The following is a 23,293-nucleotide window of genomic DNA, read 5'->3' as shown; positions in this document are numbered from 1 at the left end:
TAACTATAGCCTGCGAGCTGTCTCACACTCGGTGTTCTGCAGTATAACTATGGCCTGCTCGCTGTCTCACACTCAGTGTTCTGCAGTATAACTATAGCCTGCGAGCTCTCTCACTCTCGGAGTTCTGCAGTATAACTATAGCCTGCGAGCTGTCTCACACTCGGTGTTCTGCAGTATAACTTTGGCCTGCTTGCTGTCTCACACTCGGTGTTCAGCAGTATAACTATAGCCTGTTTGCTGTCTCACTATCGGTGTTCTGCAGAAAAAACTATGGCCTGCAACTGTCTCACACTCGGTTTTCTGCAGTCTAACTATAGCCTGCTCGCTGTCTCACTCTCGGTGTTCTGCAGTATAACTATGGCCTGCTCGCTGTTTCACTCTCGGTGTTCTGCAGTATAACTATAGCCTGCTCGCTGTCTCACTCTCGGTGTTCTGCAGTATAACTATGGCCTGCTCGCTGTTTCACTCTCGGTGTTCTGCAGTATAACTATAGCCTGCTCGCTGTCTCACACTCGGTGTTCTGCAGTATAACTATGGCCTGCTCGCTGTCTCACACTCGGTGTTCTGCAGTATAACTATGGCCTGCTCGCTGTCTCACACTCGGTGTTCTGCAGTATAACTATGGCCTGCTCGCTGTTTCACTCTCGGTGTTCTGCAGTATAACTATGGCCTGCTAGCTGTCCCACACTCGGTGTTCTGCAGTATAACTATGGCCTGCTCGCTGTCTCACACTCGGTGTTCTGCAGTATAACTATGGCCTGCTAGCTGTCTCACACTCGGTGTTCTGCAGTATAACTATGGCCTGCTCGCTGTTTCACTCTCGGTGTTCTGCAGTATAACTATGGCCTGCTCGCTGTCTCACACTCGGTGTTCTGCAATATAACTATGGCCTACCAGCTGTCTCACACTCGGTGTTCTGCAGTATAACTACGGCCTGCTAGCGTCTCACTCTCGGTGTTCTGCAATATAACTATGGCCTTCTCGCTGTCTCACACTTGGTGTTCTGTACTATAACTATGGCCTGCGAGCTGTCTCACACTCGGTGTTCTGCAGTGTAACTATGGCCTGCGATCTGTCTCTCACTCGGTGTTCTGCAGTATAAATATGGCCTGTGAGCTGTCTCACACTCGGTGTTCTGCAGTATAACTATGGCCTGCTCGCTGTCTCACACTCGGTGTTCTGCAGTATAACTATGGCCTGCGAGCTGTCTCACACTCGGTGTTCTGCAGTATAACTATGGTCTGCTAGCTGTCTCACATTCAGTGTTCGGCAGTATAACTATGGACTGCTAGCTGCTCACACTCGATGTTCTGCAGTATAACTCTGGCCTGCTAGCGTTCTCACACTCGGTGTTCTGCATTATAACTATGGCCTGCTAGCTGTCTCACACACGGTGTTCTGCAGTATAACTATAGACTGCTATCTGTCTCACACTTGGTGTTCTGCAGTAAAAATTATGTCCTGCTTGCTGTCTCACACTCAGTTTTCAGCAGTATAACTACAACCTGCTAGCTGTCACACACTCGGTGTTCAGCACTGTAACTATGGCCTGCTCGCTGTTTCACACACGGTGTTCTGCAATATACCTATAGCCTGCTAGCTGTCTCACACTCAGTGTTCAGCAGTATAATTCTGGCCTGCTAGCTGTCTCACACTCGGTGTTCTGCAGTATAACTATGGCCTGCTAGCTGTCTTCGATTCGGTGTTCAGCAGTGTAACTATAGCCTGCCAGCTATCTCATACTCGGTGTCAGCAGTATTACTATGGCCTGCCTGCTATCTCTGCTGACTGTATTCTGCAGTATAACTATAGCCTGCTAGCTGTCTCACACTCAGTATTCTGCAGTATAACTATGGCCTGCGAGCTGTCTCACACTCGGTGTTCTGCAGTATAACTATGGCCTGCGAGCTGTCTCACACTTGGTGTTCTGCAGTATAACTTTGGCCTGCTAGCTGTCTCACACTCGGTGTTCTGCAGTATAACTATGGCCTGCGAGCTGTCTCACACTCGGTGTTCTGCAGTATAACTATGGCCTGCTAGCTGTCACACACTCGGTGTTCTGCATTATAACTACAGCCTGCTAGCTGTCTTACACTCGGTGTTCTGCAGTATAACTATGGCCTGCGAGCTGTCTCACACTCGCTGTTCTGCAGTATAACTATGGTCTGCTAGCTGTCTCACATTCAGTGTTCGGCAGTATAACTATGGACTGCTAGCTGCTCACACTCGATGTTCTGCAGTATAACTATGGCCTGCTAGCGTTCTCACACTCGGTGTTCTGCATTATAACTATGGCCTGCTAGCTGTCTCACACACGGTGTTCTGCAGTATAACTATAGACTGCTATCTGTCTCACACTTGGTGTTCTGCAGTAAAAATTATGTCCTGCTTGCTGTCTCACACTCAGTTTTCAGCAGTATAACTACAACCTGCTAGCTGTCTCACACTCGGTGTTCAGCACTGTAACTATGGCCTGCTCGCTGTTTCACACACGGTGTTCTGCAATATAGCTATAGCCTGCTAGCTGTCTCACACTCAGTGTTCAGCAGTATAATTCTGGCCTGCTAGCTGTCTCACACTCGGTGTTCTGCAGCATAACTACGGCCTGCTAGCTGTCTTCGATTCGGTGTTCAGCAGTGTAACTATAGCCTGCCAGCTATCTCATACTCGGTGTCAGCAGTATTACTATGGCCTGCCTGCTATCTCTGCTGACTGTATTCTGCAGTATAACTATAGCCTGCTAGCTGTCTCACACTCGGTGTTCTGCAGTATAACTATGGCCTGCTAGCTGTCTCACACTCGGTGTTCGGCAGGAAAACTATGGACTGCTAGCTGTCCCACACTCGGTGTTCTGCAGTATAACTATGGCCTGCTAGCTGTCTCACACTCGGTGTTCGGCAGGAAAACTATGGATTGCTAGCTGCCTCACACTCGATGTTCTGCAGTATAACTATGGCCTGCTAGCATTCTGACACTCGGCGTTCTGCAGTACAACTATGGCCTGCTAGCTGTCTCACACTCGGTGTTCTGCAGTATAACTATAGCCTGCCAGCTGTCTCACACTCAGTATTCTGCAGTATAACTTTCGCCTGCGAGCTGTCTCAACTCAATGTTCTGCAGTATAACTATGGCCTTCCAGCTGTCTCACGCTCAGTATTCTGCAGTATAACTTTCGCCTGCTAGCTGCCTCACAGTTGGTATTCTGCAATATACCTACAGCCTGCTAGCTGTCTCACACTTAGTGTTCTGAAGTATAACTACAGCCTGCTAGCTGTCTCACACTCGGTGTTCTGCAGTATAACTACGGCCTGCTAGCTGTCTCACACTCGGTGTTCTGCAGTATAACTATGACCTGCTCGCTGCCTCACACTTGTTGTTCAGCAGTATAACTATGGCCTGCTAGCTGTCTCACACTCAGTGTTCTGCAGTATAACTATGGCCTGCTAGCTGCCTCACACTTGGTGTTCTGCAGTATAACTATGGCCTGCTAGTTGTCTCACACTCGGTGTTCTCCAGTATAACTATGGCCTGCTCGCTGCCTCACACTTGGTGTTCAGCAGTATAACTATGGCCTGCTACCTGTCTCACACTTGGTGTTCAGCAGTATAACTATGGCCTGCTAGTTGTCTCACACTCGCTGTTCTGCAGTATTACTATGGCCTGCTCGCTGCCTCACACTCGGTGATCTGCAGTTTAACTATGGCCTGTTAGCTGTCTCACACTCGGCGTTCTGCAGTATAACTATGGCCTGCGAGCTGTCTCACACTCGGTGTTCTGCAGTATAACTATGGCCTGCTAGCTGTCCCACACTCGGTGTTCTGCAGTATAACTATGGCCTGCTAGCTGTCTCACACTCGGTGTTCTGCAGTATAACTATGGCCTGCTAGCTGTCTCACACTCGGTGTTCGGCAGGAAAACTGTGGACTGCTAGTTGCCTCACACTCGATGTTCTGCAGTATAACTACGGCCTGCTAGCATTCTGACACTCGGTGTTCTGCAGTACAACTATGGCCTGCTAGCTGTCTCACACTCGGTGTTCTGCAGTATAACTATAGCCTGCCAGCTGTCTCACACTCAGTATTCTGCAGTATAACTTTCGCCTGCGAGCTGTCTCAACTCAATGTTCTGCAGTATAACTATGGCCTTCCAGCTGTCTCACGCTCAGTATTCTGCAGTATAACTTTCGCCTGCTAGCTGCCTCACAGTCGGTATTCTGCAATATACCTACAGCCTGCTAGCTGTCTCACACTTAGTGTTCTGAAGTATAACTACAGCCTGCTAGCTGTCTCACACTCGGTGTTCTGCAGTATAACTACGGCCTGCTAGCTGTCTCACACTCGGTGTTCTGCAGTATAACTATGACCTGCTCGCTGCCTCACACTTGGTGTTCAGCAGTATAACTATGGCCTGCTAGCTGTCTCACACTCAGTGTTCTGCAGTATAACTATGGCCTGCTCGCTGCCTCACACTTGGTGTTCTGCAGTATAACTATGGCCTGCTAGTTGTCTCACACTCGGTGTTCTCCAGTATAACTATGGCCTGCTCGCTGCCTCACACTTGGTGTTCAGCAGTATACCTATGGCCTGCTACCTGTCTCACACTTGGTGTTCAGCAGTATAACTATGGCCTGCTAGTTGTCTCACACTCGCTGTTCTGCAGTATTACTATGGCCTGCTCGCTGCCTCACACTCGGTGATCTGCAGTTTAACTATGGCCTGCTAGCTGTCTCACTCTCGGCGTTCTGCAGTATAACTATGGCCTGCTAGCTGTCTCACTCTCGGTGTTCTGCAGTATAACTACAGCCTGCTAGCTGTCTCACACTCGGGTGTTCTGTAATATACCTACAGCCCGATAGCTGTCTCACTCTCAGTGTTCAGCAGTATAATTCTGGCCTGCTAGCTGTCTCACGCTCGGTGTTCTGCAGTATAACTACAGCCTGCTAGCTGTCTTCGATTTGGTGTTCTGCAGTATAAATATAGCCTGCCAGCTGTCTCACACGCGCTGTCTCACACTCAATGTTCTGCAGTATAACTACAGCCTGCTAGCTGTCCAACACTCGGTGTTCTGCATGTATAACTATGACCTGCTCGCTGCCTCACACTTGGTGTTCTGAAGTATAACTATGGCCTGCTAGCTGTCTCAGACTCGGTGTTCTGCAGTATAACTACAGCCTGCTCGCTGTCACACACTCGGTGTTCTGCAGTATAACTACAGCCTGTTAGCTGTCTCACACTCGGTGTTCTGCAGAATAACTATAGCCTGCTAGCTGTCTCACGCTCGGTGTTCTGCAGTATAACTATAGCCTGCTAGCTGTCACACACTCGGTGTTCTGCAGTATAACTACAGCCTGTTAGCTGTCTCACACTCGGTGTTCTGCAGTATAACTACAGCCTGCTAGCTGTCTCACATTTAGTGATCTACAGTATGCTTGCAGCCTGCTAGCTGTCTCACACTTAGTGTTCTGCAGTATAACTATGGCCTGCTCGCTGCCTCACACTTGGTGTTCAGCAGTATAACTACAACTTGCTAGCTGTCTCACACTCGGTGTTCAGCAGTATAACTATAGCCTGCGAGCTGTCTCACACTTAGTGTTCTGCAGTATAACTATAGCCTGCGAGCTGTCTCACACTCGGTGTTCAGCAGTATAACTACAGCCTGCTAGCTGTCTCACACTCAGTGTTCTGCAGAATAACTATAGCCTGCTAGCTGTCTCACGCTCGGTGTTCTGCAGTATAACTATAGCCTGCTCGCTGTCTCACTCTCAGTGTTCTGCAGTATAACTATAGCCTGCGAGCTGTCTCACACTCGGTGTTCTGCAGTATAACTACAGCCTGCTAGCTGTCACACACTCGGTGTTCTGCAGTATAACTATAGCCTGCTAGCTGTCACACACTCGGTGTTCTGCAGTATAACTACAGCCTGTTAGCTGTCTCACACTCGGTGTTCTGCAGTATAACTACAGCCTGCTAGCTGTCTCACATTTAGTGATCTACAGTATGCCTGCAGCCTGCTAGCTGTCTCACACTTAGTGTTCTGCAGTATAACTATGGCCTGCTCGCTGCCTCACACTTGGTGTTCAGCAGTATAACTACAACTTGCTAGCTGTCTCACACTCGGTGTTCAGCAGTATAACTATAGCCTGCGAGCTGTCTCACACTTAGTGTTCTGCAGTATAACTATAGCCTGCGAGCTGTCTCACACTCGGTGTTCAGCAGTATAACTACAGCCTGCTAGCTGTCTCACACTCAGTGTTCTGCAGAATAACTATAGCCTGCTAGCTGTCTCACGCTCGGTGTTCTGCAGTATAACTATAGCCTGCTCGCTGTCTCACTCTCGGTGTTCTGCAGTATAACTATAGCCTGCGAGCTGTCTCACACTCGGTGTTCTGCAGTATAACTATGGCCTGCTAGCTGTCTCACACTCGGTGTTCAGCAGTACAACTATGGCCTGCAAGCTGTCTCACACTAGGTGTTCTGCGGTATAACTATGGCCTGCTCGCTGTCTCACACTTGGTGTCCTGCTCTATAACTATATCCTGCTAGCTGTCTCACGCTCGGTGTTTTGCAGTCTAACTATAGCCTGCTGATTTTGTTCGATTTGGTGTTCTGCAGTATAACTACAGCCTACTAGCTGTGTTCAATTCGTTGTTCTGCAGTATAAATATAGCCTGCCAGCTGTCTCACACTCAGTATTCTGCAGTATAACTTTATCCTGCTAGCTGTCTCACACTCGGTGTTGTGCTGTATAACTATAGATGGAAATGTGTTGCTGGAAAAGCGCAGCAGGTCAGGCAGCATCTAGGGAACAGGAGAATCGACGTTTCGGGCATTAGCCCTTCTTCAGGATTGAGGAAAGTTGGTCCAGCAGGCTAAGATAAAAGATAGGGAGGAGGGACTTGGGGGAGGGGCGTTGGAAATGTGATAGGTGGAAAGAGGTCAAGGTGAGGGTGATAGGTCAGACTGGGGTGGGGGCGGAGAGGTCGGGAAGAAGATTGCAGGTTAGGAAGGCGGTGCTGAATTTGATGGATTTGACTGAGACAGGCTGGGGGAGGGGAAATGAGGAAACTGGTGAAATCCGAGTTCATCCCTTGTGGTTGGAGGCTTCCTAGCCGGAAGATGAGGCGTTCTTCCTCCAATCGTCGTTTCGCTGTGGTCTGACGATGGAGGAGTCCAAAGACCTGCATATCCTTGGTGGAGTGGGAGGGGGAATTGAAATGTTGAGCTACAGGGTGGTTGGGTTGGTTGGTCCGGGTGTCCCAGAGGTGTTCTCTGAAACGCTCCGCAAGTAGGCGGCCTGTCTCCCCAATATAGAGGAGGCCACATCGGGTGCAAAGGATGCAATAGATGATATGTGTGGAGGTACAAGTGAATCTGTGGCGGATATGGAAGTTTCCTTTGGGGCCTTGGAGGGAGGTGAGGGGGGAGGTGTGGGCGCAAGTCTTGCACCTCCTGCGGTTGCAGGGGAAGGTGCCGGGAGTGGAGGTTGGGTTGGTGGGGGGTGTGGATCTGACGAGGGAGTCACGGAGGGAGTGGTCTTTACGGAATGCTGATAGGGGAGGGGAGGGAAATATATCCTTGGTGGGGTCCGTTTGGAGGTGGCGGAAATGGCGTGACCTATCACCCTCACCTTGACCTCTTTCCACCTATCACATTTCCGACGCCCCTCCCCCAAGTCCCTCCTCCCTATCTTTTATCTTAGCCTGCTGGACCAACTTTCCTCATTCCTGAAGAAGGGCTAATGCCCGAAACGTCGATTCTCCTGTTCCCTAGATGCTGCCTGACCTGCTGCGCTTTTCCAGCAACACATTTCCATCTCTGATCTCCAGCATCTGCAGACCTCACTTTCTCCTGCTGTATAACTATAGCCTGCTAGCTGTCTCATGCTCGGTGTTGTGCAGTATAACTACAGCCTGCTAGCTGTCTTCGATTTGGTGTTCTGCAGTACAACTATAACCTGCCAGCTGTCTCATATGCGGTGTTCTGCAGTATAACTATAGCCTGCCAGCTGTCTCACACTCGGTGTTCTGCAGTATAACAATAGCCTGCTCGCTGTCTCACACTCGGTGTTCTGCAGTATAACTATAGCCTGCCAGCTGTCTCACACTCGGTGTTCAGCAGTTTAACTATGGCCTGCTAGCTGTCACACACTTAGTGTTCTGCAGTATAACTATGGCCTGCTAGCTGTCTTACACTCGGTGTTCTGCAGTATAACTACAGCCTGCTAGCTGTCTCACATTTAGTGTTCTGCAGTATAACCATCGCTTGCTAGCTGTCTCACACTCGGTGTTTTGCAGTATAATTATGGCCTGTTAGCTGTCTTACACTCGGTATTCTGCAGTATAACTACAGCCTGCTAGCTGTCTCACATTTAGTGTTCTGCAGTATAACTATGGCCTGCTAGCTGTTTCACACTCAGTGTTCTACAATATACCTACAGCCTGCTAGCTGTCTCACAGTTAGTGTTCTGCAATATAACTACAGCCGGCTAGCTGTCTCACACTCGGTGTTCTGCAGTATAACTGTGGCCTGCTAGCTGTCTCATACTCGGTGTTCTGCCTTATAACTATGGCCTGCTCGCTGCCTCACACTTGCTGTTCAGCACTGTAACTATGGCCTGCTCGCTGTTTCACACACGGTGTTCTGCAATATACCTATAGCCTGCTAGCTGTCTCACACTCAGTGTTCAGCAGTATAATTCTGGCCTGCTAGCTGTCTCACACTCGGTGTTCTGCAGCATAACTGCGGCCTGCTAGCTGTCTTTGATTCGGTGTTCAGCAGTGTAACTATAGCCTGCCAGCTATCTCATACTCGGTGTCAGCAGTATTACTATGGCCTGCCTGCTATCTCTGCTCACTGTATTCTGCAGTATAACTATAGCCTGCTAGCTGTCTCACACTCAGTGTTCTGCAGTATAACTATGGCCTGCGAGCTGTCTCACACTCGGTGTTCTGCAGTATAACTATGGCCTGCGAGCTGTCTCACACTCGGTGTTCTGCAGTATAACTATGGCCTGCTAGCTGTCTCACACTCGGTGTTCTGCAGTATAACTATGGCCTGCGAGCTGTCTCACACTCGGTGTTCTGCAGTATAACTATGGCCTGCTAGCTGTCCCACACTCGGTGTTCTGCAGTATAACTATGGCCTGCTAGCTGTCTCACACTCAGTGTTCGGCAGTATAACTATGGACTGCTAGCTGCCTCACACTCGATGTTCTGCAGTATAACTATGGCCTGCTAGCGTTCTCACACTCAGCGTTCTGCAGTATAACTATGGCCTGCTAGCTGTCTCACACTCGGTGTTCTGCAGTATAATAGCCTGCCAGCTGTCTCACACTCAGTATTCTGCAGTATAACTTTCGCCTGCGAGCTGTCTCAACTCAATGTTCTGCAGTATAACTATGGCCTTCCAGCTGTCTCACGCTCAGTATTCTGCAGTATAACTTTCACCTGCTAGCTGCCTCACAGTCGGTATTCTGCAATATACCTACAGCCTGCTAGCTGTCTCACACTTAGTGTTCTGAAGTATAACTACAGCCTGCTAGCTGTCTCACACTCGGTGTTCTGCAGTATAACTATGACCTGCTCGCTGCCTCACACTTGGTGTTCAGCAGTATAACTATGGCCTGCTAGCTGTCTCACACTCAGTGTTCTGCAGTATAACTATGGCCTGCTAGCTGCCTCACACTTGGTGTTCTGCAGTATAACTATGGCCTGCTAGCTGCCTCACACTTGGTGTTCTGCAGTATAACTATGGCCTGCTAGTTGTCTCACACTCGGTGTTCTCCAGTATAACTATGGCCTGCTCGCTGCCTCACACTTGGAGTTCAGCAGTATAACTATGGCCTGCTACCTGTCTCACACTTGGTGTTCAGCAGTATAACTATGGCCTGCTAGTTGTCTCACACTCGCTGTTCTGCAGTATTACTATGGCCTGCTCGCTGCCTCACACTCGGTGATCTGCAGTTTAACTATGGCCTGTTAGCTGTCTCACACTCGGCGTTCTGCAGTATAACTGTGGCCTGCTAGCTGTCTCACACTTAGTGTTCTGCAGTATAACTACGGCCTGCTAGCTGTCTCTATCTCGGTGTTCTGCAGTATAACTATGGCCTGCGATCTGTCTCACACTCGGTGTTCTGCAGTATAACTACAGCCTGCTAGCTGTCTCACATTTAGTGTTCTGCAGTATAACCATCGCTTGCTAGCTGTCTCACACTCGGTGTTTTGCAGTATAACTATAGCCTGCGAGCTGTCTCACACTCGGTGTTCTGCAGTATAACTACAGCCTGCTAGCTGTCTCACATTTAGTGTTCTGCAGTATAACTATGGCCTGCTAGCTGTTTCACACTCAGTGTTCTACAATATACCTACAGCCTGCTAGCTGTCTCACAGTTAGTGTTCTGCAATATAACTACAGCCGGCTAGCTGTCTCACACTCGGTGTTCTGCAGTATAACTGTGGCCTGCTAGCTGTCTCATACTCGGTGTTCTGCCTTATAACTATGGCCTGCTCGCTGCCTCACACTTGCTGTTCAGCACTGTAACTATGGCCTGCTCGCTGTTTCACACACGGTGTTCTGCAATATACCTATAGCCTGCTAGCTGTCTCACACTCAGTGTTCAGCAGTATAATTCTGGCCTGCTAGCTGTCTCACACTCGGTGTTCTGCAGCATAACTGCGGCCTGCTAGCTGTCTTTGATTCGGTGTTCAGCAGTGTAACTATAGCCTGCCAGCTATCTCATACTCGGTGTCAGCAGTATTACTCTGGCCTGCCTGCTATCTCTGCTCACTGTATTCTGCAGTATAACGATAGCCTGCGAGCTGTCTCACACTCAGTGTTCTGCAGTATAACTATGGCCTGCGAGCTGTCTCACACTCGGTGTTCTGCAGTATAACTATGGCCTGCTAGCTGTCCCACACTCGGTGTTCTGCAGTATAACTATGGCCTGCTAGCTGTCTCACACTCAGTGTTCTGCAGTATAACTATAGCCTGCCAGCTGTCTCACACTCAGTATTCTGCAGTATAACTTTCGCCTGCGAGCTGTCTCAACTCAATGTTCTGCAGTATAACTATGGCCTTCCAGCTGTCTCACGCTCAGTATTCTGCAGTATAACTTTCGCCTGCTAGCTGCCTCACAGTCGGTATTCTGCAATATACCTACAGCCTGCTAGCTGTCTCACACTTAGTGTTCTGAAGTATAACTACAGCCTGCTAGCTGTCTCACACTCGGTGTTCTGCAGTATAACTATGATCTGCTCGCTGCCTCACACTTGGTGTTCAGCAGTATAACTATGGCCTGCTAGCTGTCTCACACTCAGTGTTCTGCAGTATAACTATGGCCTGCTAGCTGCCTCACACTTGGTGTTCTGCAGTATAACTATGGCCTGCTAGCTGCCTCACACTTGGTGTTCTGCAGTATAACTATGGCCTGCTAGTTGTCTCACACTCGGTGTTCTCCAGTATAACTATGGCCTGCTCGCTGCCTCACACTTGGAGTTCAGCAGTATAACTATGGCCTGCTACCTGTCTCACACTTGGTGTTCAGCAGTATAACTATGGCCTGCTAGTTGTCTCACACTCGCTGTTCTGCAGTATTACTATGGCCTGCTCGCTGCCTCACACTCGGTGATCTGCAGTTTAACTATGGCCTGTTAGCTGTCTCACACTCGGCGTTCTGCAGTATAACTGTGGCCTGCTAGCTGTCTCATACTCGGTGTTCTGCCTTATAACTATGGCCTGCTCGCTGCCTCACAGTCGGTGTTCTGCAGTATAACTATGGCCTGCTAGCTGTCACATACGCAGTGTTCCGCAGTATAACTATAGCCTGCAATCTGCCTTACAGTCGGTGTTCTGCAGTATAACTACAGCCTGCTAGCTGTCTCACACTTAGTGTTCTGCAGTATAACTACGGCCTGCTAGCTGTCTCTATCTCGGTGTTCTGCAGTATAACTATGGCCTGCGATCTGTCTCACACTCGGTGTTCTGCAGTATAAATATGGCCTGCGAGCTGTCTCACACTCGGGTGTTCTAGAATATACCTACAGCCCAATAGCTGTCTCTATCTCGGTGTTCTGCAGTTTAACTACAGCCTGCTAGCTGTCTCACACTCGGGTGTTCTAGAATATACCTACAGCCCGATAGCTGTCTCACTCTCAGTGTTCAGCAGTATAACTCTGGCATGCTAGCTGTCTCACACCCGGTGTTCTGCAGTATAACTACGGCCTGCTAGCTGTCTTCGATTCGGTGTTCTGCAGTATAACTATAGCCTGCTAGCTGTCTCATACTTGGTGTTCTGCAGTATAACTATGGCCTGCTAGCTGTCTCACACTCGGTGTTCTGCAGTATAACTATGGCCTGCGATCTGTCTCACACTCGGTGTTCTGCAGTATAAATATGGCCTGCGAGCTGTCTCACACTCGGTGTTCTGCAGTATAACTATGGCCTGCTAGCTGTCTCACACCCGGTGTTCTGCATTATAACTACAGCCTGCTAGCTGTCTTACACTCGGTGTTCTGCAGTATAACTATGGCCTGCGAGCTGTCTCACACTCGGTGTTCTGCAGTATAACTATGGTCTGCTAGCTGTCTCACATTCAGTGTTCGGCAGTATAACTATGGACTGCTAGCTGCTCACACTCGATGTTCTGCAGTATAACTATGGCCTGCTAGCGTTCTCACACTCGGTGTTCTGCATTATAACTATGGCCTGCTAGCTGTCTCACACACGGCGTTCTGCAGTATAACTATAGACTGCTATCTGTCTCACACTTGGTGTTCTGCAGTAAAAATTATGTCCTGCTTGCTGTCTCACACTCAGTTTTCAGCAGTATAACTACAACCTGCTAGCTGTCTCACACTCGGTGTTCAGCACTGTAACTATGGCCTGCTAGCTGTTTCACACACGGTGTTCTGCAATATACCTATAGCCTGCTAGCTGTCTCACACTCAGTGTTCAGCAGTATAATTCTGGCCTGCGAGCTGTCTCACACTCGGTGTTCTGCAGCATAACTGCGGCCTGCTAGCTGTCTTCGATTCGGTGTTCAGCAGTGTAACTATAGCCTGCCAGCTATCTCATACTCGGTGTCAGCAGTATTACTATGGCCTGCCTGCTATCTCTGCTGACTGTATTCTGCAGTATAACTATAGCCTGCTAGCTGTCTCACACTCAGTGTTCTGCAGTATAACTATGGCCTGCGAGCTGTCTCACACTCGGTGTTCTGCAGTATAACTATGGCCTGCTGGCTGTCTCACACTCGGTGTTCTGCAGTATAACTATGGCCTGCGAGCTGTCTCACACTCGGTGTTCTGCAGTATAACTATGGCCTGCTAGCTGTCCCACACTCGGTGTTCTGCAGTATAACTATGGCCTGCTAGCTGTCTCACACTCGGTGTTCGGCAGGAAAACTATGGACTGCTAGCTGCCTCACACTCGATGTTCTGCAGTATAACTCTGGCCTGCTAGCTGTCTCACACCCGGTGTTCTGCAGTATAACTACGGCCTGCTAGCTGTCTTCGAATCGGTGTTCTGCAGTATAATTATAGCCTGCTAGCTGTCTCATACTCAGTGTTCTGCAGTATAACTATGGCCTGCTAGCTGTCTCACACTCGGTGTTCTGTAGTATAACTATGGCCTGCGAGCTGTCACACACTCGGTGTTCTGCAGTATAACTATAGCCTGCTAGCTGTCCCACACTCGGTGTTCTGTAGTATAACTATGGCCTGCGAGCTGTCTCACACTCGGTGTTCTGCAGTATAACTATGGCCTGCGAGCTGTCTCACACTCAGTGTTCTGCAGTATAACTATAGCCTGTTCATTGTCTCATACTCGGTGTACTGCAGTATAACTGGAACCTACCAGCTGTCTCACACTTGGTGTTCTCCAGTATAACTATAGCCAGCGATCAGTCTCACACTCGGTGTTCTGCAGTATAACTATAGCCTGCTAGCTGTCTCACACTCGGTGTTCTGCAGTGTAACTGTAGCCTGCTAGCTGACTCACACTCGGTGTTTTGCAGTATAACTATGGCCTCCTTGCTGTCTCACAATCGGTTTTCAGCAGTATAGCTATAACCTGCCAGCTGTCTCACACTCGGTGTTCAGCACTGAACTATGGACTCACTAGCTGTCTCACACTCGGTGATCTGCAGTATAACTATGGCCTGCTTGCTGTCTCACACTCGGTGTTCTGCTGTATAACTACAGCCTGCTAGCTGTGTTCGATTCGGTGTTCTGCAGTATAACTATGGCCTACTAGCTGTCTCACACTCTGTATTCTGCTGTAGAACTATAGCCTGCCAGCTGTCTCACACTCAGTATTCTGCAGTATAACTATAGCCTGCGAGCTGTCTCACACTCGGTGTTCTGCAGTATAACTATAGCCTGCGAGCTGTCTCACACTCAGTATTCTGCAGTATAACTATGGCCTGCTAGCTGTCACACACTCAGTGTTCTGCAGTATAACTATAGACTGCCAGCTGTCTCACACTCGGTGTTCTGCAGTATAAATATGGCCACCTAGCTGTCTCACACTCGGTGTTCTGCAGTATAACTATGGCCTGCTAGCTGTCTCACACTCAGTGTTCTGCAGTATAACTATGGCCTGCTAGCTGTCTCACACTCGGTGATCTGCGGTATAACTATGGCCTGCTAGCTGTCTCACACTCGCTGTTCTGCGGTATAACTATGGCCTGCTAGCTGTCTCACACTCTGTGTTCTGCAGTATAACTATGGCCTGCTAGTTGTCTCATACTCGGCATTTTGGGTATAACTATAACCTGCTAGCTGTCTCACACTCCGTGTTCTGCTCTATAATTAAATCCTGCTAGCTGTCTCATGCTCGGTGTTTTGCAGTATAACTACAGCCTGCTGGCTGTGTTCGATTCGGTGTTCTGCAGTAAAACTATAACCTGCCAGCTGTCCCACACTCGGTGTTCTGTATATAACTATGGCCTGCGAGCACTCTCACTCTCGGTTTTCAGCAGTATAACTATGGTCTGCTTGCTGTCTCACACTCGGTGGTCGGCAGTATAACTATGGCCTGCGAGCTGTCACACACTTGGTGTTTGGCAGTATAACTATGGCCTGCTAGCTGTCTCACACTCGGTGTTCTGCAGAATAACTATAGCCTGCGAGCTGTCTCACACTCGGTGTTCTGCAGTATAACTATAGCCTGCTAGCTGTCTCACACTCGGTGTTCTGCAATATTTCTACAGCCTGCGAGCTGTCTCACACTTAGTGTTCTGCAGTATAACTACAGCCTGCTAGCTGTCTCACACTCGGTGTTCTGCAGTATAACTACGGCCTGCTAGCTGTCTCACACTCGGTGTTCTGCAGTATAACTATGGCCTTCTAGCTGTCTCACACTCGGTGTTCAGCAGTATAGCTATAGCCTGCGGGCTGTCTCACACTCGGTGTTATGCAGTATAACTATAGCCTGCTAGCTGTCCCACACTCGGTGTTCTGCAGAATAACTATAGCCTGCTAGCTGTCTCACACTCGGTGTTCTGCAGTATAACTACGGCCTGCTAGCTGTCTCACACTTGGTGTTCTGCAGTATAACTATGGCCTTCTAGCTGTCTCACACTCGGTGTTCAGCAGTATAGCTATAGCCTGCTAGCTGTCTCACACTCGGTGTTATGCAGTATAACTATAGCCTGCTAGCTGTCCCACTCTCGGTGTTCTGCAGTATAACTATGGCCTGCTAGCTGTCTCACACTCGGTGTTCTGTAGTATAACTATGGCCTGCGAGCTGTCTCACACTCGGGGTTCTGCAGTATAATTATAGCCTGCTAGCTGTCTCACACTCGGTGTTCTGCAGTATAACTATGGCCTGTTAGCTGTCTCACGCTCAGTGTTCATCAGTACAACTATGGCCTGCTAGCTGTCTCACACTCGGTGTTCTGTAGTATAACTATAGCCTGTTCACTGTCTCACACTCGTTGTTCTGCAGTATAACTGTCGCCTACTAGCTGTCTTACACTCGGTGTTCTCCAGTATAACTATAGCCTGTGATCAGTCTCACACTCGATGTTCTGCAGTATAACTATGGCCTTCTAGCTGTCTCACACTCGGTGTTCAGCAGTATAGCTATAGCCTGCGGGCTGTCTCACACTCGGTGTTATGCAGTATAACTATAGCCTGCTAGCTGTCCCACACTCGGTGTTCTGCAGAATAACTATAGCCTGCTAGCTGTCTCACACTCGGTGTTCTGCAGTATAACTACGGCCTGCTAGCTGTCTCACACTTGGTGTTCTGCAGTATAACTATGGCCTTCTAGCTGTCTCACACTCGGTGTTCAGCAGTATAGCTATAGCCTGCTAGCTGTCTCACACTCGGTGTTATGCAGTATAACTATAGCCTGCTAGCTGTCCCACTCTCGGTGTTCTGCAGTATAACTATGGCCTGCTAGCTGTCTCACACTCGGTGTTCTGTAGTATAACTATGGCCTGCGAGCTGTCTCACACACAGTGTTCTGCAGTATAACTATAGCCTGCTAGCTGTCTCACACTCGGTGTTCTGCAGTATAACTATAGCCTGCGAGCTGTCTCACACTCGGTGTTCTGCAGTATAACTATAGCCTGCTAGCTGTCTCACACTCGGTGTTCTGCAGTATAACTATAGCCTGCGAGCTGTCTCACACTCGGGGTTCTGCAGTATAATTATAGCCTGCTAGCTGTCTCACACTCGGTGTTCTGCAGTATAACTATGGCCTGTTAGCTGTCTCACGCTCAGTGTTCATCAGTACAACTATGGCCTGCTAGCTGTCTCACACTCGGTGTTCTGTAGTATAACTATAGCCTGTTCACTGTCTCACACTCGTTGTTCTGCAGTATAACTGTCGCCTACTAGCTGTCTTACACTCGGTGTTCTCCAGTATAACTATAGCCTGCGAGCTGTCTCACACACAGTGTTCTGCAGTATAACTATAGCCTGCTAGCTGTCTCTATCTCGGTGTTCTGCAATATATCTACAGCCTGCGAGCTGTCTCACACTTAGTGTTCTGCAGTATAACTACAGCCTGCTAGCTGTCTCACACTCGGTGTTCTGCAGTATAACTACGGCCTGCTAGCTGTCTCACACTCGGTGTTCTGCAGTATAACTATAGCCTGCTAGCTGTCTCACACTCTGTGTTCTGCAGTATAACTGTAGCCTGCTAGCTGACTCACACTCGGTGTTTTGCAGTATAACTATGGCCTGCTCGCTGTCTCACACTCGGTGTTCAGCACTGAACTATGGACTCACTAGCTGTCCCACACTCGGTGTTCTGTAGTATAACTATGGCCTGCGAGCTGTCTCACACTCTGTGTTCTGCAGTATAACTATGGCCTGCGAGCTGTCTCACACTCAGTGTTCTGCAGTATAACTATAGCCTGTTCATTGTCTCATACTCGGTGTACTGCAGTATAACTGGAACCTACCAGCTGTCTCACACTTGGTGTTCTCCAGTATAACTATAGCCAGCGATCAGTCTCACACTCGGTGTTCTGCAGTATAACTATAGCCTGCTAGCTGTCTCACACTCGGTGTTCTGCAGTATAACTATGGCCTGTTCATTGTCTCACACTCGGTGGGCTGCAGTATAACTGGAACCTACCAGCTGTCTCACACTTGGTGTTCTCCAGTATAACTATAGCCAGCGATCAGTCTCACACTCGGTGTTCTGCAGTATAACTATAGCCTGCTAGCTGTCTCACACTCGGTGTTCTGCAGTATAACTATAGCCTGCTAGCTGTCCCACACTCGGTGTTCTGTAGTGTAACTATGGCCTGCGAGCTGTCTCACACTCGGTGTTCTGCAGTATAACTGTAGCCTGCTAGCTGACTCACACTCGGTGTTTTGCAGTATAACTATGGCCTGCGAGCTGTCTCACACTCGGTGTTCTGCTGTATAACTACAGCCTGCTAGCTGTGTTCGATTCGGTGTTCTGCAGTATAACTATGGCCTACTAGCTGTCTCACACTCTGTATTCTGCTGTAGAACTATAGCCTGCCAGCTGTCTCACACTCGGTGTTCTGCAGTATAACTATAGCCTGCGAGCTGTCTCACACTCAGTATTCTGCAGTATAACTATAGCCTGCTAGCTGTCACACACTCAGTGTTCTGCAGTATAACTATAGACTGCCAGCTGTCTCACACTCGGTGTTCTGCAGTATTAATATGGCCACCTAGCTGTCTCACACTCGGTGTTCTGCAGTATAACTATGGCCTGCTAGCTGTCTCACACTCAGTGTTCTGCAGTATAACTATGGCCTGCTAGCTGTCTCACACTCGGTGTTCTGCGGTATAACTATGGCCCGCTAGCTGTCTCACACTCGGTCGTCTGCGGTATAACTATGGCCTGCTAGCTGTCTCACACTCTGTGTTCTGCAGTATAACTAAATCCTGTCTCATACTCGGCGTTTTGCGGTATAACTATAACCTGCTAGCTGTCTCACACTCCGTGTTCTGCTCTATAACTAAATCCTGCTAGCTGTCTCACGCTCGGTGTTTTGCAGTATAACTACAGCCTGCTGGCTGTGTTCGATTCGGTGTTCTGCAGTAAAACTATAACCTGCCAGCTGTCCCACACTCGGTGTTCTGTATATAACTATGGCCTGCGAGCACTCTCACTCTCGGTTTTCAGCAGTATAACTATGGTCTGCTCGCTGTCTCACACTCGGTGGTCGGCAGTATAACTATGGTCTGCTAGCTGTCTCACACTCGGTGGTCGGCAGTATAACTATGGCCTGCGAGCTGTCACACACTTGGTGTTTGGCAGTATAACTATGGCCTGCTAGCTGTCTCACACTCGGTGTTCTGCAGAATAACTATAGCCTGCGAGCTGTCTCACACTCGGTGTTCTGCAATATATCTACAGCCTGCGAGCTGTCTCACACTTAGTGTTCTGCAGTATAACTACAACCTGCTAGCTGTCTCACACTCGGTGTTCTGCAGTATAACTACGGCCTGCTAGCTGTCTCACACTCGGTGTTCTGCAGTATAACTATGGCCTTCTAGCTGTCTCACACTCGGTGTTCAGCAGTATAGCTATAGCCTGCGGGCTGTCTCACACTCGGTGTTATGCAGTATAACTATAGCCTGCTAGCTGTCCCACACTCGGTGTTCTGCAGAATAACTATAGCCTGCTAGCTGTCTCACACTCGGTGTTCTGCAGTATAACTACGGCCTGCTAGCTGTCTCACACTCGGTGTTCTGCAGTATAACTATGGCCTTCTAGCTGTCTCACACTCGGTGTTCAGCAGTATAGCTATAGCCTGCTAGCTGTCTCACACTCGGTGTTATGCAGTATAACTATAGCCTGCTAGCTGTCCCACACTCGGTGTTCTGCAGTATAACTATGGCCTGCTAGCTGTCTCACACTCGGTGTTCTGTAGTATAACTATGGCCTGCGAGCTGTCTCACACTCGGGGTTCTGCAGTATAATTATAGCCTGCTAGCTGTCTCACACTCGGTGTTCTGCAGTATAACTATGGCCTGTTAGCTGTCTCACGCTCAGTGTTCATCAGTACAACTATGGCCTGCTAGCTGTCTCACACTCGGTGTTCTGTAGTATAACTATAGCCTGTTCACTGTCTCACACTCGGTGTTCTGCAGTATAACTGTAGCCTACTAGCTGTCTTACACTCGGTGTTCTCCAGTATAACTATAGCCTGTGATCAGTCTCACACTCGATGTTCTGCAGTATAACTATAGCCTGCGAGCTGTCTCACACACAGTGTTCTGCAGTATAACTATAGCCTGCTAGCTGTCTCACACTCGGTGTTCTGCAATATATCTACAGCCTGCGAGCTGTCTCACACTTAGTGTTCTGCAGTATAACTACAGCCTGCTAGCTGTCTCACACTCGGTGTTCTGCAGTATAACTACGGCCTGCTAGCTGTCTCACACACAGTGTTCTGCAGTATAACTATGGCCTCCTTGCTGTCTCACACTCGGTTTTCAGCAGTATAACTATAACCTGCTAGCTGTCTCACACTCGGTGTTCAGCACTGAACGATGGACTCACTAGCTGTCTCACACTCGGTGATCTGCAGTATAACTATGGACTGCTGGCTGTCTCACACTCGGTGTTCTGCTGCATAACTACAGCCTGCTAGCTGTGTTCGATTCGGTGTTCTGCAGTATAACTATGGCCTACTAGCTGTCTCACACTATGTATTCTGCAGTATAACTATAGCCTGCGAGCTGTCACACACTCAGTATTCTGCAGTATAACTATAGCCTGCTAGCTGTCACACACTCGGTGTTCAGCAGTATAACTATATCCTGCTAGCTGTCTCATACTTCGTGTTCTGCAGTATAACTACAGCCTGCTAGCTGTCTCACACTCGGTGTTCTGCAGTATAACATTCGCCTGCTAGCTGTCTCACACTCAGTATTCTGCAGTATAACTATAGCCTGTGAGCTGTCTCACACTCAATGTTCTGCAATATACCTACAGCCTGCTAGCTGTCTCATACTTAGTGTTCTGCAGTATAACTGCAGCCTGCTAGCTGTCTCACACTCGGTGTTCTGCTGTATAACTACAGCCTGCTAGCTGTGCTCGATTTCGTGTTCTGCAGTATAATTATCGCCTGCGAGTTGTCTCACACTCGGTGTTCTGCCGAATAACTATAGCCTGCAAGCTGTCTCACACTCAGTGTTCTGCAGTATAACATTCGCCTGCTAGCTGTCTCACACTCAGTATTCTGCAGTATAACTATAGCCTGTTAGCTGTCTCACACTCAATGTTCTGCAATATACCTACAGCCTGCTAGCTGTCTCATACTTAGTGTTCTGCAGTATAACTACAGCCTGCTAGCTGTCCAACACTCGGTGTTCTGCATGTATAACTATGACCTGCTCGCTGCCTCACACTTGGTGTTCTGAAGTATAACTATGGCCTGCTAGCTCTCTCAGACTCGGTGTTCTGCAGTATAACTACAGCCTGCTAGCTGTCACACACTCGGTGTTCTGCAGAATAACTATAGCCTGCTAGCTGTCTCACGCTCGGTGTTCTGCAGTATAACTATAGTCTGCTAGCTGTCACACACTCGGTGTTCTGCAGTATAACTACAGCCTGTTAGCTGTCTCACACTCGGTGTTCTGCAGTATAACTACAGCCTGCTAGCTGTCTCACATTTAGTGATCTACAGTATGCCTGCAGCCTGCTAGCTGTCTCACACTTAGTGTTCTGCAGTATAACTATGGCCTGCTCGCTGCCTCACACTTGGTGTTCAGCAGTATAACTACAACTTGCCAGCTGTCTCACACTCGGTGTTCTGCAGTATAACTATGACCTGCTCGCTGCCTCACACTTGGTGTTCAGCAGTATAACTATGGCCTGCTAGCTGTCTCACACTCAGTGTTCTGCAGTATAACTATGGCCTGCTAGCTGCCTCACACTTGGTGTTCTGCAGTATAACTATGGCCTGCTAGCTGCCTCACACTTGGTGTTCTGCAGTATAACTATGGCCTGCTAGTTGTCTCACACTCGGTGTTCTCCAGTATAACTATGGCCTGCTCGCTGCCTCACACTTGGTGTTCAGCAGTATAACTATGGCCTGCTACCTGTCTCACACTTGGTGTTCAGCAGTATAACTATGGCCTGCTAGTTGTCTCACACTCGCTGTTCTGCAGTATTAATATGGCCTGCTCGCTGCCTCACACTCGGTGATCTGCAGTTTAACTGTGGCCTGTTAGCTGTCTCACACTCGGCGTTCTGCAGTATAACTGTGGTCTGCTAGCTGTCTCATACTCGGTGTTCTGCCTTATAACTATGGCCTGCTCGCTGCCTCACAGTCGGTGTTCTGCAGTATAACTATGGCCTGCTAGCTGTCACATACGCAGTGTTCCGCAGTATAACTATAGCCTGCAATCTGCCTTACAGTCGGTGTTCTGCAGTATAACTACAGCCTGCTAGCTGTCTCACACTTAGTGTTCTGCAGTATAACTACGGCCTGCTAGCTGTCTCTATCTCGGTGTTCTGCAGTATAACTATGGCCTGCGATCTGTCTCACACTCGGTGTTCTGCAGTATAAATATGGCCTGCGAGCTGTCTCACACTCGGGTGTTCTAGAATATACCTACAGCCCAATAGCTGTCTCTATCTCGGTGTTCTGCAGTATAACTACAGCCTGCTAGCTGTCTCACACTCGGGTGTTCTAGAATATACCTACAGCCCGATAGCTGTCTCACTCTCAGTGTTCAGCAGTATAACTCTGGCCTGTTAGCTGTCTCACACCCGGTGTTCTGCAGTATAACTACGGCCTGCTAGCTGTCTTCGATTCGGTGTTCTGCAGTATAACTATAGCCTGCTAGCTGTCTCATGCTCAGTGTTCTGCAGTATAACTATGGCCTGCTAGCTGTCTCACACTCGGTGTTCTGCAGTGTAACTATGGCCTGCGATCTGTCTCACACTCGGTGTTCTGCAGTATAACTATGGCCTGCTAGCTGTCTCACACCCGGTGTTCTGCATTATAACTACAGCCTGCTAGCTGTCTTACACTCGGTGTTCTGCAGTATAACTATGGCCTGCTCGCTGTCTCACACTCGGTGTTCTGCAGTATAACTATGGTCTGCTAGCTGTCTCACATTCAGTGTTCGGCAGTATAACTATGGACTGCTAGCTGCTCACACTCGATGTTCTGCAGTATAACTATGGCCTGCTAGCGTTCTCACACTCGGTGTTCTGCATTATAACTATGGCCTGCTAGCTGTCTCACACACGGTGTTCTGCAGTATAACTATAGACTGCTATCTGTCTCACACTTGGTGTTCTGCAGTAAAAATTATGTCCTGCTTGCTGTCTCACACTCAGTTTTCAGCAGTATAACTACAACCTGCTAGCTGTCTCACACTCGGTGTTCAGCACTGTAACTATGGCCTGCTCGCTGTTTCACACACGGTGTTCTGCAATATAGCTATAGCCTGCTAGCTGTCTCACACTCAGTGTTCAGCAGTATAATTCTGGCCTGCGAGCTGTCTCACACTCGGTGTTCTGCAGCATAACTGCGGCCTTCTCGCTGTCTTCGATTCGGTGTTCAGCAGTGTAACTATAGCCTGCCAGCTATATCATACTCGGTGTCAGCAGTATTACTATGGCCTGCCTGCTATCTCTGCTGACTGTATTCTGCAGTATAACTATAGCCTGCTAGCTGTCTCACACTCAGTGTTCTGCAGTATAACTATGGCCTGCGAGCTGTCTCACACTCGGTGTTCTGCAGTATAACTATGGCCTGCTAGCTGTCTCACACTCGGTGTTCTGCAGTATAACTATGGCCTGCGAGCTGTCTCACACTCGGTGTTCTGCAGTATAAC

Source organism: Chiloscyllium plagiosum, unplaced genomic scaffold (genome assembly GCF_037043375.1).
Source record: "Chiloscyllium plagiosum isolate Xiang-an unplaced genomic scaffold, Cpla_swu_hap1 HiC_scaffold_35, whole genome shotgun sequence".
Lineage (NCBI taxonomy): Eukaryota > Metazoa > Chordata > Chondrichthyes > Orectolobiformes > Hemiscylliidae > Chiloscyllium > Chiloscyllium plagiosum.
Note: the sequence above shows the minus strand (reverse complement) of the source record.